The 14171-nt window shown below is 42.9% G+C and overlaps 17 non-coding genes across 17 annotated transcripts; all 17 read right to left on the minus strand.

The window, feature by feature from the left end:
• Nucleotides 1-272: 272 nt before the first annotated feature.
• LOC134592431 (U4 spliceosomal RNA) lies at nt 273-413 on the minus strand. Its single transcript, XR_010089059.1, has one exon. It is a non-coding gene; the product is annotated as a U4 spliceosomal RNA (small nuclear RNA).
• An 899-nt stretch (nt 414-1312) lies between these two features.
• Nucleotides 1313-1479, minus strand: LOC134590930 (U1 spliceosomal RNA). Its single transcript, XR_010087782.1, has one exon. It is a non-coding gene; the product is annotated as a U1 spliceosomal RNA (small nuclear RNA).
• Nucleotides 1480-1951: 472 nt separating this feature from the next.
• Nucleotides 1952-2092, minus strand: LOC134593316 (U4 spliceosomal RNA). The gene has a single exon (XR_010089815.1). It is a non-coding gene; the product is annotated as a U4 spliceosomal RNA (small nuclear RNA).
• Nucleotides 2093-2991: 899 nt separating this feature from the next.
• LOC134590054 (U1 spliceosomal RNA) lies at nt 2992-3158 on the minus strand. Its single transcript, XR_010087035.1, has one exon. It is a non-coding gene; the product is annotated as a U1 spliceosomal RNA (small nuclear RNA).
• Nucleotides 3159-3629: 471 nt separating this feature from the next.
• On the minus strand, nt 3630-3770 carry LOC134592432 (U4 spliceosomal RNA). The gene has a single exon (XR_010089060.1). It is a non-coding gene; the product is annotated as a U4 spliceosomal RNA (small nuclear RNA).
• Nucleotides 3771-4668: 898 nt separating this feature from the next.
• Nucleotides 4669-4835, minus strand: LOC134590895 (U1 spliceosomal RNA). Its single transcript, XR_010087752.1, has one exon. It is a non-coding gene; the product is annotated as a U1 spliceosomal RNA (small nuclear RNA).
• A 471-nt stretch (nt 4836-5306) lies between these two features.
• On the minus strand, nt 5307-5447 carry LOC134592433 (U4 spliceosomal RNA). The gene has a single exon (XR_010089061.1). It is a non-coding gene; the product is annotated as a U4 spliceosomal RNA (small nuclear RNA).
• An 899-nt stretch (nt 5448-6346) lies between these two features.
• On the minus strand, nt 6347-6513 carry LOC134590055 (U1 spliceosomal RNA). Its single transcript, XR_010087036.1, has one exon. It is a non-coding gene; the product is annotated as a U1 spliceosomal RNA (small nuclear RNA).
• A 471-nt stretch (nt 6514-6984) lies between these two features.
• LOC134592434 (U4 spliceosomal RNA) lies at nt 6985-7125 on the minus strand. Its single transcript, XR_010089062.1, has one exon. It is a non-coding gene; the product is annotated as a U4 spliceosomal RNA (small nuclear RNA).
• Nucleotides 7126-8025: 900 nt separating this feature from the next.
• LOC134590057 (U1 spliceosomal RNA) lies at nt 8026-8192 on the minus strand. The gene has a single exon (XR_010087037.1). It is a non-coding gene; the product is annotated as a U1 spliceosomal RNA (small nuclear RNA).
• Nucleotides 8193-8663: 471 nt separating this feature from the next.
• LOC134592435 (U4 spliceosomal RNA) lies at nt 8664-8804 on the minus strand. Its single transcript, XR_010089063.1, has one exon. It is a non-coding gene; the product is annotated as a U4 spliceosomal RNA (small nuclear RNA).
• Nucleotides 8805-9703: 899 nt separating this feature from the next.
• Nucleotides 9704-9870, minus strand: LOC134591480 (U1 spliceosomal RNA). The gene has a single exon (XR_010088254.1). It is a non-coding gene; the product is annotated as a U1 spliceosomal RNA (small nuclear RNA).
• A 477-nt stretch (nt 9871-10347) lies between these two features.
• Nucleotides 10348-10488, minus strand: LOC134593713 (U4 spliceosomal RNA). Its single transcript, XR_010090152.1, has one exon. It is a non-coding gene; the product is annotated as a U4 spliceosomal RNA (small nuclear RNA).
• Nucleotides 10489-11387: 899 nt separating this feature from the next.
• LOC134590407 (U1 spliceosomal RNA) lies at nt 11388-11554 on the minus strand. The gene has a single exon (XR_010087336.1). It is a non-coding gene; the product is annotated as a U1 spliceosomal RNA (small nuclear RNA).
• Nucleotides 11555-12024: 470 nt separating this feature from the next.
• On the minus strand, nt 12025-12165 carry LOC134593775 (U4 spliceosomal RNA). The gene has a single exon (XR_010090209.1). It is a non-coding gene; the product is annotated as a U4 spliceosomal RNA (small nuclear RNA).
• An 899-nt stretch (nt 12166-13064) lies between these two features.
• Nucleotides 13065-13231, minus strand: LOC134590408 (U1 spliceosomal RNA). Its single transcript, XR_010087337.1, has one exon. It is a non-coding gene; the product is annotated as a U1 spliceosomal RNA (small nuclear RNA).
• A 471-nt stretch (nt 13232-13702) lies between these two features.
• LOC134592436 (U4 spliceosomal RNA) lies at nt 13703-13843 on the minus strand. Its single transcript, XR_010089064.1, has one exon. It is a non-coding gene; the product is annotated as a U4 spliceosomal RNA (small nuclear RNA).
• Between the last annotated feature and the right edge of the window lie 328 nt (nt 13844-14171).

Raw genomic sequence — 14171 nt, forward strand, 5'->3', positions numbered from 1 at the left:
TGTGAATAATTGAGCTGGATTCAGGGTGCGAAGGAGCAATTTGCATAAAGGCAAATGCTAGGCCAATGAGCCGAAGGATGGGAATTCGTAGCATGTAGTGAGAATAGTGTGCTGCCGGAAACAAGTGAATTCAGTGGGAGAGAAAGGTAAAAGGGAAATGCTAAGAAGCCAGCGGAAGGAATGGTGCAACAGAGCTCAGGAAGAAACGGGAGTCACGTAAGACACGCCCTAGACATGGGGCGCCATAAACTTTTATTAAACCAATCTTTCAGTCTCCTTAGAGCCTGTCAAAAATTGCCAATGCTGACTGTATTTCAAGTCATCATGGCGGGGTATTGGGTAAAGTTTTCAATTAGCAATAATCACGCCTCGGATTGACCTCATGGGCTACGATACTGCCACTGCGCAAAGCTAGCTGTTCAAGTGGGCCAGCTTTTAAGAGCTACCACGTAAGGACCCTTTAAGACAGCGGTGAGAAAAAGTTCATGACCATAAGCCATTGCAAAGGATTATGGGAGGCAATATTCTAATTAGGCCCGCTTCCTCCTACAGGGAAGCTTAAACCCCAACAAATTCCTCGGTCTTCTTATATGGCATCTTGGAATGGTTTCAAACCTATAACAGAGAGTGAGGGCAACCATATCTTGCAGCAAACCTTGTACAATTTTTTTTCTCTCTTTGGAAACAGTTTTGCTAAGATTCTACTACAGCAGCCATTAGGCAGAGTACACAATCCGCTGGTCTACGTTCGTCCCCAAAGTCACACATTTCATGACTCCATCGATAGGAATGACCCTTGCCTAGCACCTGTCTTCTCTTCATCCACACTCAACAGGGCTGAAAGAACATTTGTGGTGGCTTTTTCAAAATTCCATGGTGTTCATTAGTAAGTGCTAGCGACCACCCAGCTATTCCTAAGGTTTGGTCTGATTGTCTCAAGCGGCAATTCACTGATTTGATCCAGAAAATCTTTTTTTCCCAGAAATTCAATCAAACGTTACGTTCTGTTGGAAGACGTAATATAGGTCTCCAATTCTTTATTTCTTCCATTGCATTGAAGCATACAATAAATCAAAAGAAGTCAGGATAAAAAAATGATGAAAAAAAAGCTGAAAAGTTAAAATAAAAAGTGAAATTCTGGCTTAAAACTGGTCTCCAGAAAACATAGATAATAAAAATGATCAAGCCTAGGAAATGATTGTCGCTGCCTGCTTGATGCGGAAAGTAAGAGCCAAAGAAGACGGGTGCCGTGGCTGAAATTATCCTTCGTCAGAATTGGTGAAGTTCTCTATTTTTGTCAAACAAGCAAACACAGGGGAAAGCGCGAACGCAGTCCCCCACTACCATAAATTATGCAGTTGAGTTTCCCACATTTGAGGAAATCGCAGAGGTCAACTGGTACGGAGTGCAATGAACCAGCCTCACTCTGGGAGAGCCACCTTAGGGATCATGGCTATTGCTCCCCTGCCAGGTAAGTATGACATGATGGGTACATTCAAAGGCACGCCCGCTGGGAAGCCTTTCCTTTAGGCTGTGGTGAAATAATAAAGCAAGTTAAAAAAAAAAAAAAAGCAAATAAATAATCCAAATGATAGAAGGCTACAAAAGATTACCAAACCTCGTGGCTGATCGTTGTTTTCCTTAGCTACCAGTAATTTTAGTGCCTTCAGGTGGTTAGGTGTGAATAATTGAGCTGGATTCAGGGTGCGAAGGAGCAATTTGCATAAAGGCAAATGCTAGGCCAATGAGCCGAAGGATGGGAATTCGTAGCATGTAGTGAGAATAGTGTGCTGCCGGAAACAAGTGAATTCAGTGGGAGAGAAAGGTAAAAGGGAAATGCTAAGAAGCCAGCGGAAGGAATGGTGCAACAGAGCTCAGGAAGAAACGGGAGTCACGTAAGACACGCCCTAGACATGGGGCGCCATAAACTTTTATTAAACCAATCTTTCAGTCTCCTTAGAGCCTGTCAAAAATTGCCAATGCTGACTGTATTTCAAGTCATCATGGCAGGGTATTGGGTAAAGTTTTCAATTAGCAATAATCACGCCTCGGATTGACCTCATGGGCTACGATACTGCCACTGCGCAAAGCTAGCTGTACAAGTGGGCCAGCTTTTAAGAGCTACCACGTAAGGACACTTTAAGACAGCGGTGAGAAAAAGTTCATGACCATAAGCCATTGCAAAGGATTATGGGAGGCAATATTCTAATTAGGCCCGCTTCCTCCTACAGGGAAGCTTAAACCCCAACAAATTCCTCGGTCTTCTTATATGGCATCTTGGAATGGTTCCAAACCTATAACAGAGAGTGAGGGCAACCATATCTTGCAGCAAACCTTGTACAATTTTTTTTCTCTCTTTGGAAACAGTTTTGCCAAGATTCTACTACAGCAGCCATTAGGCAGAGTACACAATCCGCTGGTCTACGTTCGTCCCCAAAGTCACACATTTCATGACTCCATCGATAGGAATGACCCTTGCCTAGCACCTGTCTTCTCTTCATCCACACTCAACAGGGCTGAAAGAACATTTGTGGTGGCTTTTTCAAAATTCCATGGTGTTCATTAGTAAGTGCTAGCGACCACCCAGCTATTCCTAAGGTTTGGTCTGATTGTCTCAAGCGGCAATTCACTGCCTTGATCCAGAAAATCTTTTTTTCCCAGAAATTCAATCAAACGTTACGTTCTGTTGGAAGACGTAATATAGGTCTCCAATTCTTTATTTCTTCCATTGCATTGAAGCATACAATAAATCAAAAGAAGTCAGGATAAAAAAATGATGAAAAAAAAGCTGAAAAGTTAAAATAAAAAGTGAAATTCTGGCTTAAAACTGGTCTCCAGAAAACATAGATAATAAAAATGATCAAGCCTAGGAAATGATTGTCGCTGCCTGCATGATGCGGAAAGTAAGAGCCAAAGAAGACGGGTGCCGTGGCTGAAATTATCCTTCATCAGAATTGGTGAAGTTCTCTATTTTTGTCAAACAAGCAAACACAGGGGAAAGCGCGAACGCAGTCCCCCACTACCATAAATTATGCAGTCGAGTTTCCCACATTTGAGGAAATCGCAGAGGTCAACTGGTACGGAGTGCAATGAACCAGCCTCACTCTGGGAGAGCCACCTTAGGGATCATGGCTATTGCTCCCCTGCCAGGTAAGTATGACATGACGGGTACATTCAAAGGCACGCCCGCTGGGAAGCCTTTCCTTTAGGCTATGGTGAAATAATAAAGCAAGTAAAAAAAAAAAAAAAGCAAATAAATAATCCAAATGATAGAAGGCTACAAAAGATTACCAAACCTCGTGGCTGATCGTTGTTTTCCTTAGCTACCAGTAATTTTAGTGCCTTCAGGTGGTTAGGTGTGAATAATTGAGCTGGATTCAGGGTGCGAAGGAGCAATTTGCATAAAGGCAAATGCTAGGCCAACGAGCCGAAGGATGGGAATTCGTAGCATGTAGTGAGAATAGTGTGCTGCCGGAAACAAGTGAATTCAGTGGGAGAGAAAGGTAAAAGGGAAATGCTAAGAAGCCAGCGGAAGGAATGGTGCAACAGAGCTCAGGAAGAAACGGGAGTCACGTAAGACACGCCCTAGACATGGGGCGCCATAAACTTTTATTAAACCAATCTTTCAGTCTCCTTAGAGCCTGTCAAAAATTGCCAATGCTGACTGTATTTCAAGTCATCATGGCGGGGTATTGGGTAAAGTTTTCAATTAGCAATAATCACGCCTCGGATTGACCTCATGGGCTACGATACTGCCACTGCGCAAAGCTAGCTGTTCAAGTGGGCCAGCTTTTAAGAGCTACCACGTAAGGACACTTTAAGACAGCGGTGAGAAAAAGTTCATGACCATAAGCCATTGCAAAGGATTATGGGAGGCAATATTCTAATTAGGCCCGCTTCCTCCTACAGGGAAGCTTAAACCCCAACAAATTCCTCGGTCTTCTTATATGGCATCTTGGAATGGTTCCAAACCTATAACAGAGAGTGAGGGCAACCATATATTGCAGCAAACCTTGTACAATTTTTTTTCTCTCTTTGGAAACGGTTTTGCCAAGATTCTACTACAGCAGCCATTAGGCAGAGTACACAATCCGCTGGTCTACGTTCGTCCCCAAAGTCACACATTTCATGACTCCATCGATAGGAATGACCCTTGCCTAGCACCTGTCTTCTCTTCATCCACACTCAACAGGGCTGAAAGAACATTTGTGGTGGCTTTTTCAAAATTCCATGGTGTTCATTAGTAAGTGCTAGCGACCACCCAGCTATTCCTAAGGTTTGGTCTGATTGTCTCAAGCGGCAATTCACTGCCTTGATCCAGAAAATCTTTGTTTCCCAGAAATTCAATCAAACGTTACGTTCTGTTGGAAGACGTAATATAGGTCTCCAATTCTTTATTTCTTCCATTGCATTGAAGCATACAATAAATCAAAAGAAGTCAGGATAAAAAAATGATGAAAAAAAGCTGAAAAGTTAAAATAAAAAGTGAAATTCTGGCTTAAAACTGGTCTCCAGAAAACATAGATAATAAAAATGATCAAGCCTAGGAAATGATTGTCGCTGCCTGCTTGATGTGGAAAGTAAGAGCCAAAGAAGACGGGTGCCGTGGCTGAAATTATCCTTCGTCAGAATTGGTGAAGTTCTCTATTTTTGTCAAACAAGCAAACACAGGGGAAAGCGCGAACGCAGTCCCCCACTACCATAAATTATGCAGTCGAGTTTCCCACATTTGAGGAAATCGCAGAGGTCAACTGGTACGGAATGCAATGAACCAGCCTCACTCTGGGAGAGCCACCTTAGGGATCATGGCTATTGCTCCTCTGCCAGGTAAGTATGACATGACGGGTACATTCAAAGGCACGCCCGCTGGGAAGCCTTTCCTTTAGGCTGTGGTGAAATAATAAAGCAAGTTAAAAAAAAAAAAAAGCAAATAAATAATCCAAATGATAGAAGGCTACAAAAGATTACCAAACCTCGTGGCTGATCGTTGTTTTCCTTAGCTACCAGTAATTTTAGTGCCTTCAGGTGGTTAGGTGTGAATAATTGAGCTGGATTCAGGGTGCGAAGGAGCAATTTGCATAAAGGCAAATGCTAGGCCAATGAGCCGAAGGATGGGAATTCGTAGCATGTAGTGAGAATAGTGTGCTGCCGGAAACAAGTGAATTCAGTGGGAGAGAAAGGTAAAAGGGAAATGCTAAGAAGCCAGCGGAAGGAATGGTGCAACAGAGCTCAGGAAGAAACGGGAGTCACGTAAGACACGCCCTAGACATGGGGCGCCATAAACTTTTATTAAACCAATCTTTCAGTCTCCTTAGAGCCTGTCAAAAATTGCCAATGCTGACTGTATTTCAAGTCATCATGGCGGGGTATTGGGTAAAGTTTTCAATTAGCAATAATCACGCCTCGGATTGACCTCATGGGCTACGATACTGCCACTGCGCAAAGCTAGCTGTTCAAGTGGGCCAGCTTTTAAGAGCTACCACGTAAGGACACTTTAAGACAGCGGTGAGAAAAAGTTCATGACCATAAGCCATTGCAAAGGATTATGGGAGGCAATATTCTAATTAGGCCCGCTTCCTCCTACAGGGAAGCTTAAACCCCAACAAATTCCTCGGTCTTCTTATATGGCATCTTGGAATGGTTCCAAACCTATAACAGAGAGTGAGGGCAACCATATCTTGCAGCAAACCTTGTACAATTTTTTTTCTCTCTTTGGAAACAGTTTTGCCAAGATTCTACTACAGCAGCCATTAGGCAGAGTACACAATCCGCTGGTCTACGTTCGTCCCCAAAGTCACACATTTCATGACTCCATCGATAGGAATGACCCTTGCCTAGCACCTGTCTTCTCTTCATCCACACTCAACAGGGCTGAAAGAACATTTGTGGTGGCTTTTTCAAAATTCCATGGTGTTCATTAGTAAGTGCTAGCGACCACCCAGCTATTCCTAAGGTTTGGTCTGATTGTCTCAAGCGGCAATTCACTGATTTGATCCAGAAAATCTTTTTTTCCCAGAAATTCAATCAAACGTTACGTTCTGTTGGAAGACGTAATATAGGTCTCCAATTCTTTATTTCTTCCATTGCATTGAAGCATACAATAAATCAAAAGAAGTCAGGATAAAAAAATGATGAAAAAAAAGCTGAAAAGTTAAAATAAAAAGTGAAATTCTGGCTTAAAACTGGTCTCCAGAAAACATAGATAATAAAAATGATCAAGCCTAGGAAATGATTGTCGCTGCCTGCTTGATGCGGAAAGTAAGAGCCAAAGAAGACGGGTGCCGTGGCTGAAATTATCCTTCGTCAGAATTGGTGAAGTTCTCTATTTTTGTCAAACAAGCAAACACAGGGGAAAGCGCGAACGCAGTCCCCCACTACCATAAATTATGCAGTCGAGTTTCCCACATTTGAGGAAATCGCAGAGGTCAACTGGTACGGAGTGCAATGAACCAGCCTCACTCTGGGAGAGCCACCTTAGGGATCATGGCTATTGCTCCCCTGCCAGGTAAGTATGACATGACGGGTACATTCAAAGGCACGCCCGCTGGGAAGCCTTTCCTTTAGGCTGTGTTGAAATAATAAAGCAAGTTAAAAAAAAAAAAAAGCAAATAAATAATCCAAATGATAGAAGGCTACAAAAGATTACCAAACCTCGTGGCTGATCGTTGTTTTCCTTAGCTACCAGTAATTTTAGTGCCTTCAGGTGGTTAGGTGTGAATAATTGAGCTGGATTCAGGGTGCGAAGGAGCAATTTGCATAAAGGCAAATGCTAGGCCAATGAGCCGAAGGATGGGAATTCGTAGCATGTAGTGAGAATAGTGTGCTGCCGGAAACAAGTGAATTCAGTGGGAGAGAAAGGTAAAAGGGAAATGCTAAGAAGCCAGCGGAAGGAATGGTGCAACAGAGCTCAGGAAGAAACGGGAGTCACGTAAGACACGCCCTAGACATGGGGCGCCATAAACTTTTATTAAACCAATCTTTCAGTCTCCTTAGAGCCTGTCAAAAATTGCCAATGCTGACTGTATTTCAAGTCATCATGGCGGGGTATTGGGTAAAGTTTTCAATTAGCAATAATCACGCCTCGGATTGACCTCATGGGCTACGATACTGCCACTGCGCAAAGCTAGCTGTTCAAGTGGGCCAGCTTTTAAGAGCTACCACGTAAGGACACTTTAAGACAGCGGTGAGAAAAAGTTCATGACCATAAGCCATTGCAAAGGATTATGGGAGGCAATATTCTAATTAGGCCCGCTTCCTCCTACAGGGAAGCTTAAACCCCAACAAATTCCTCGGTCTTCTTATATGGCATCTTGGAATGGTTCCAAACCTATAACAGAGAGTGAGGGCAACCATATCTTGCAGCAAACCTTGTACAATTTTTTTTTCTCTCTTTGGAAACAGTTTTGCCAAGATTCTACTACAGCAGCCATTAGGCAGAGTACACAATCCGCTGGTCTACGTTCGTCCCCAAAGTCACACATTTCATGACTCCATCGATAGGAATGACCCTTGCCTAGCACCTGTCTTCTCTTCATCCACACTCAACAGGGCTGAAAGAACATTTGTGGTGGCTTTTTCAAAATTCCATGGTGTTCATTAGTAAGTGCTAGCGACCACCCAGCTATTCCTAAGGTTTGGTCTGATTGTCTCAAGCGGCAATTCACTGCCTTGATCCAGAAAATCTTTTTTTCCCAGAAATTCAATCAAACGTTACGTTCTGTTGGAAGACGTAATATAGGTCTCCAATTCTTTATTTCTTCCATTGCATTGAAGCATACAATAAATCAAAAGAAGTCAGGATAAAAAAATGATGAAAAAAAAGCTGAAAAGTTAAAATAAAAAGTGAAATTCTGGCTTAAAACTGGTCTCCAGAAAACATAGATAATAAAAATGATCAAGCCTAGGAAATGATTGTCGCTGCCTGCTTGATGCGGAAAGTAAGAGCCAAAGAAGACGGGTGCCGTGGCTGAAATTATCCTTCATCAGAATTGGTGAAGTTCTCTATTTTTGTCAAACAAGCAAACACAGGGGAAAGCGCGAACGCAGTCCCCCACTACCATAAATTATGCAGTCGAGTTTCCCACATTTGAGGAAATCGCAGAGGTCAACTGGTACGGAGTGCAATGAACCAGCCTCACTCTGGGAGAGCCACCTTAGGGATCATGGCTATTGCTCCCCTGCCAGGTAAGTATGACATGACGGGTACATTCAAAGGCACGCCCGCTGGGAAGCCTTTCCTTTATGCTATGGTGAAATAATAAAGCAAGTAAAAAAAAAAAAAAAGCAAATAAATAATCCAAATGATAGAAGGCTACAAAAGATTACCAAACCTCGTGGCTGATCGTTGTTTTCCTTAGCTACCAGTAATTTTAGTGCCTTCAGGTGGTTAGGTGTGAATAATTGAGCTGGATTCAGGGTGCGAAGGAGCAATTTGCATAAAGGCAAATGCTAGGCCAATGAGCCGAAGGATGGAAATTCGTAGCATGTAGTGAGAATAGTGTGCTGCCGGAAACAAGTGAATTCAGTGGGAGAGAAAGGTAAAAGGGAAATGCTAAGAAGCCAGCGGAAGGAATGGTGCAACAGAGCTCAGGAAGAAACGGGAGTCACGTAAGACACGCCCTAGACATGGGGCGCCATAAACTTTTATTAAACCAATCTTTCAGTCTCCTTAGAGCCTGTCAAAAATTGCCAATGCTGACTGTATTTCAAGTCATCATGGCGGGGTATTGGGTAAAGTTTTCAATTAGCAATAATCACGCCTCGGATTGACCTCATGGGCTACGATACTGCCACTGCGCAAAGCTAGCTGTTCAAGTGGGCCAGCTTTTAAGAGCTACCACGTAAGGACACTTTAAGACAGCGGTGAGAAAAAGTTCATGACCATAAGCCATTGCAAAGGATTATGGGAGGCAATATTCTAATTAGGCCCGCTTCCTCCTACAGGGAAGCTTAAACCCCAACAAATTCCTCGGTCTTCTTATATGGCATCTTGGAATGGTTCCAAACCTATAACAGAGAGTGAGGGCAACCATATCTTGCAGCAAACCTTGTACAATTTTTTTTCTCTCTTTGGAAACAGTTTTGCCAAGATTCTACTACAGCAGCCATTAGGCAGAGTACACAATCCGCTGGTCTACGTTCGTCCCCAAAGTCACACATTTCATGACTCCATCGATAGGAATGACCCTTGCCTAGCACCTGTCTTCTCTTCATCCACACTCAACAGGGCTGAAAGAACATTTGTGGTGGCTTTTTCAAAATTCCATGGTGTTCATTAGTAAGTGCTAGCGACCACCCAGCTATTCCTAAGGTTTGGTCTGATTGTCTCAAGCGGCAATTCACTGATTTGATCCAGAAAATCTTTTTTTCCCAGAAATTCAATCAAACGTTACGTTCTGTTGGAAGACGTAATATAGGTCTCCAATTCTTTATTTCTTCCATTGCATTGAAGCATACAATAAATCAAAAGAAGTCAGGATAAAAAAATGATGAAAAAAAAGCTGAAAAGTTAAAATAAAAAGTGAAATTCTGGCTTAAAACTGGTCTCCAGAAAACATAGATAATAAAAATGATCAAGCCTAGGAAATGATTGTCGCTGCCTGCTTGATGTGGAAAGTAAGAGCCAAAGAAGACGGGTGCCGTGGCTGAAATTATCCTTCGTCAGAATTGGTGAAGTTCTCTATTTTTGTCAAACAAGCAAACACAGGGGAAAGCGCGAACGCAGTCCCCCACTACCATAAATTATGCAGTTGAGTTTCCCACATTTGAGGAAATCGCAGAGGTCAACTGGTACGGAGTGCAATAAACCAGCCTCACTCTGGGAGAGCCACCTTAGGAATCATGGCTATTGCTCCCCTGCCAGGTAAGTATGACATGACGGGTACATTCAAAGGCACGCCCGCTGGGAAGCCTTTCCTTTAGGCTGTGGTGAAATAATAAAGCAAGTTAAAAAAAAAAAAAAAGAAGAGCAAATAAATAATCCAAATGATAGAAGGCTACAAAAGATTACCAAACCTCGTGGCTGATCGTTGTTTTCCTTAGCTACCAGTAATTTTAGTGCCTTCAGGTGGTTAGGTGTGAATAATTGAGCTGGATTCAGGGTGCGAAGGAGCAATTTGCATAAAGGCAAATGCTAGGCCAATGAGCCGAAGGATGGGAATTCATAGCATGTAGTGAGAATAGTGTGCTGCCGGAAACAAGTGGATTCAGTGGGAGAGAAAGGTAAAAGGGAAATGCAAGGAAGCCAGCGGAAGGAATGGTGCAACAGAGCTCAGGAAGAAACGGGAGTCACGTAAGACACGCCCTAGACATGGGGCGCCATAAACTTTTTTTAAACCAATCTTTCAGTCTCCTTAGAGCCTGTCAAAAATTGCCAATGCTGACTGTATTTCAAGTCATCATGGCAGGGTATTGGGTAAAGTTTTCAATTAGCAATAATCACGCCTCGGATTGACCTCATGGGCTACGATTCTGCCACTGCGCAAAGCTAGCTGTTCAAGTGGGCCAGCTTTTAAGAGCTACCACGTAAGGACACTTTAAGACAGCGGTGAGAAAAAGTTCATGACCATAAGCCATTGCAAAGGATTATGGGAGGCAATATTCTAATTAGGCCCGCTTCCTCCTACAGGGAAGCTTAAACCCCAACAAATTCCTCGGTCTTCTTATATGGCATCTTGGAATGGTTCCAAACCTATAACAGAGAGTGAGGGCAACCATATCTTGCAGCAAACCTTGTACAATTTTTTTTCTCTCTTTGGAAACGGTTTTGCCAAGATTCTACTACAGCAGCCATTAGGCAGAGTACACAATCCGCTGGTCTACGTTCGTCCCCAAAGTCACACATTTCATGACTCCATCGATAGGAATGACCCTTGCCTAGCACCTGTCTTCTCTTCATCCACACTCAACAGGGCTGAAAGAACATTTGTGGTGGCTTTTTCAAAATTCCATGGTGTTCATTAGTAAGTGCTAGCGACCACCCAGCTATTCCTAAGGTTTGGTCTGATTGTCTCAAGCGGCAATTCACTGCCTTGATCCAGAAAATCTTTGTTTCCCAGAAATTCAATCAAACGTTACGTTCTGTTGGAAGACGTAATATAGGTCTCCAATTCTTTATTTCTTCCATTGCATTGAAGCATACAATAAATCAAAAGAAGTCAGGATAAAAAAATGATGAAAAAAAAGCTGAAAAGTTAAAATAAAAAGTGAAATTCTGGCTTAAAACTGGTCTCCAGAAAACATAGATAATAAAAATGATCAAGCCTAGGAAATGATTGTCGCTGCCTGCTTGATGTGGAAAGTAAGAGCCAAAGAAGACGGGTGCCGTGGCTGAAATTATCCTTCGTCAGAATTGGTGAAGTTCTCTATTTTTGTCAAACAAGCAAACACAGGGGAAAGCGCGAACGCAGTCCCCCACTACCATAAATTATGCAGTCGAGTTTCCCACATTTGAGGAAATCGCAGAGGTCAACTGGTACGGAGTGCAATGAACCAGCCTCACTCTGGGAGAGCCACCTTAGGGATCATGGCTATTGCTCCTCTGCCAGGTAAGTATGACATGACGGGTACATTCAAAGGCACGCCCGCTGGGAAGCCTTTCCTTTAGGCTGTGGTGAAATAATAAAGCAAGTTAAAAAAAAAAAAAGCAAATAAATAATCCAAATGATAGAAGGCTACAAAAGATTACCAAACCTCGTGGCTGATCGTTGTTTTCCTTAGCTACCAGTAATTTTAGTGCCTTCAGGTGGTTAGGTGTGAATAATTGAGCTGGATTCAGGGTGCGAAGGAGCAATTTGCATAAAGGCAAATGCTAGGCCAATGAGCCGAAGGATGGGAATTCGTAGCATGTAGTGAGAATAGTGTGCTGCCGGAAACAAGTGAATTCAGTGGGAGAGAAAGGTAAAAGGGAAATGCTAAGAAGCCAGCGGAAGGAATGGTGCAACAGAGCTCAGGAAGAAACGGGAGTCACGTAAGACACGCCCTAGACATGGGGCGCCATAAACTTTTATTAAACCAATCTTTCAGTCTCCTTAGAGCCTGTCAAAAATTGCCAATGCTGACTGTATTTCAAGTCATCATGGCGGGGTATTGGGTAAAGTTTTCAATTAGCAATAATCACGCCTCTGATTGACCTCATGGGCTACGATACTGCCACTGCGCAAAGTTAACTGTTCAAGTGGGCCAGCTTTTAAGAGCTACCACATAAGGACACTTTAAGACAGCGGTGAGAAAAAGTTCATGACCATAAGCCATTGCAAAGGATTGTGGGAGGCAATATTCTAATTAGGCCCGCTTCCTCCTACAGGGAAGCTTAAACCCCAACAAATTCCTCGGTCTTCTTATATGGCATCTTGGAATGGTTCCAAACCTATAACAGAGAGTGAGGGCAACCATATCTTGCAGCAAACCTTGTACAATTTTTTTTCTCTCTTTGGAAACGGTTTTGCCAAGATTCTACTACAGCAGCCATTAGGCAGAGTACACAATCCGCTGGTCTACGTTCGTCCCCAAAGTCACACATTTCATGACTCCATCGATAGGAATGACCCTTGCCTAGCACCTGTCTTCTCTTCATCCACACTCAACAGGGCTGAAAGAACATTTGTGGTGGCTTTTTCAAAATTCCATGATGTTCATTAGTAAGTGCTAGCGACCACCCAGCTATTCCTAAGGTTTGGTCTGATTGTCTCAAGCGGCAATTCACTGCCTTGATCCAGAAAATCTTTGTTTCCCAGAAATTCAATCAAACGTTACGTTCTGTTGGAAGACGTAATATAGGTCTCCAATTCTTTATTTCTTCCATTGCATTGAAGCATACAATAAATCAAAAGAAGTCAGGATAAAAAAATGATGAAAAAAAAGCTGAAAAGTTAAAATAAAAAGTGAAATTCTGGCTTAAAACTGGTCTCCAGAAAACATAGATAATAAAAATGATCAAGCCTAGGAAATGATTGTCGCTGCCTGCTTGATGTGGAAAGTAAGAGCCAAAGAAGACGGGTGCCGTGGCTGAAATTATCCTTCGTCAGAATTGGTGAAGTTCTCTATTTTTGTCAAACAAGCAAACACAGGGGAAAGCGCGAACGCAGTCCCCCACTACCATAAATTATGCAGTCGAGTTTCCCACATTTGAGGAAATCGCAGAGGTCAACTGGTACGGAGTGCAATGAACCAGCCTCACTCTGGGAGAGCCACCTTAGGGATCATGGCTATTGCTCCTCTGCCAGGTAAGTATGACATGACGGGTACATTCAAAGGCACGCCCGCTGGGAAGCCTTTCCTTTAGGCTGTGGTGAAATAATAAAGCAAGTTAAAAAAAAAAAAAAGCAAATAAATAATCCAAATGATAGAAGGCTACAAAAGATTACCAAACCTCGTGGCTGATCGTTGTTTTCCTTAGCTACCAGTAATTTTAGTGCCTTCAGGTGGTTAGGTGTGAATAATTGAGCTGGATTCAGGGTGCGAAGGAGCAATTTGCATAAAGGCAAATGCTAGGCCAATGAGCCGAAGGATGGGAATTCGTAGCATGTAGTGAGAATAGTGTGCTGCCGGAAACAAGTGAATTCAGTGGGAGAGAAAGGTAAAAGGGAAATGCTAAGAAGCCAGCGGAAGGAATGGTGCAACAGAGCTCAGGAAGAAACGGGAGTCACGTAAGACATGCCCTAGACATGGGGCGCCATAAACTTTTATTAAACCAATCTTTCAGTCTCCTTAGAGCCTGTCAAAAATTGCCAATGCTGACTGTATTTCAAGTCATCATGGCGGGGTATTGGGTAAAGTTTTCAATTAGCAATAATCACGCCTCGGATTGACCTCATGGGCTACGATACTGCCACTGCGCAAAGCTAGCTGTTCAAGTGGGCCAGCTTTTAAGAGCTACCACGTAAGGACACTTTAAGACAGCGGTGAGAAAAAGTTCATGACCATAAGCCATTGCAAAGGATTATGGGAGGCAATATTCTAATTAGGCCCGCTTCCTCCTGCAGGGAAGCTTAAACCCCAACAAATTCCTCGGTCTTCTTATATGGCATCTTGGAATGGTTCCAAACCTATAACAGAGAGTGAGGGCAACCATATCTTGCAGCAAACCTTGTACAATTTTTTTTCTCTCTTTGGAAACAGTTTTGCCAAGATTCTACTACAGCAGCCATTAGGCAGAGTACACAATCCGCTGG

The sequence above is a fragment of the Pelobates fuscus genome, chromosome 2 (assembly GCF_036172605.1).
Source record: "Pelobates fuscus isolate aPelFus1 chromosome 2, aPelFus1.pri, whole genome shotgun sequence".
Taxonomy (NCBI): Eukaryota; Metazoa; Chordata; class Amphibia; order Anura; family Pelobatidae; genus Pelobates; species Pelobates fuscus.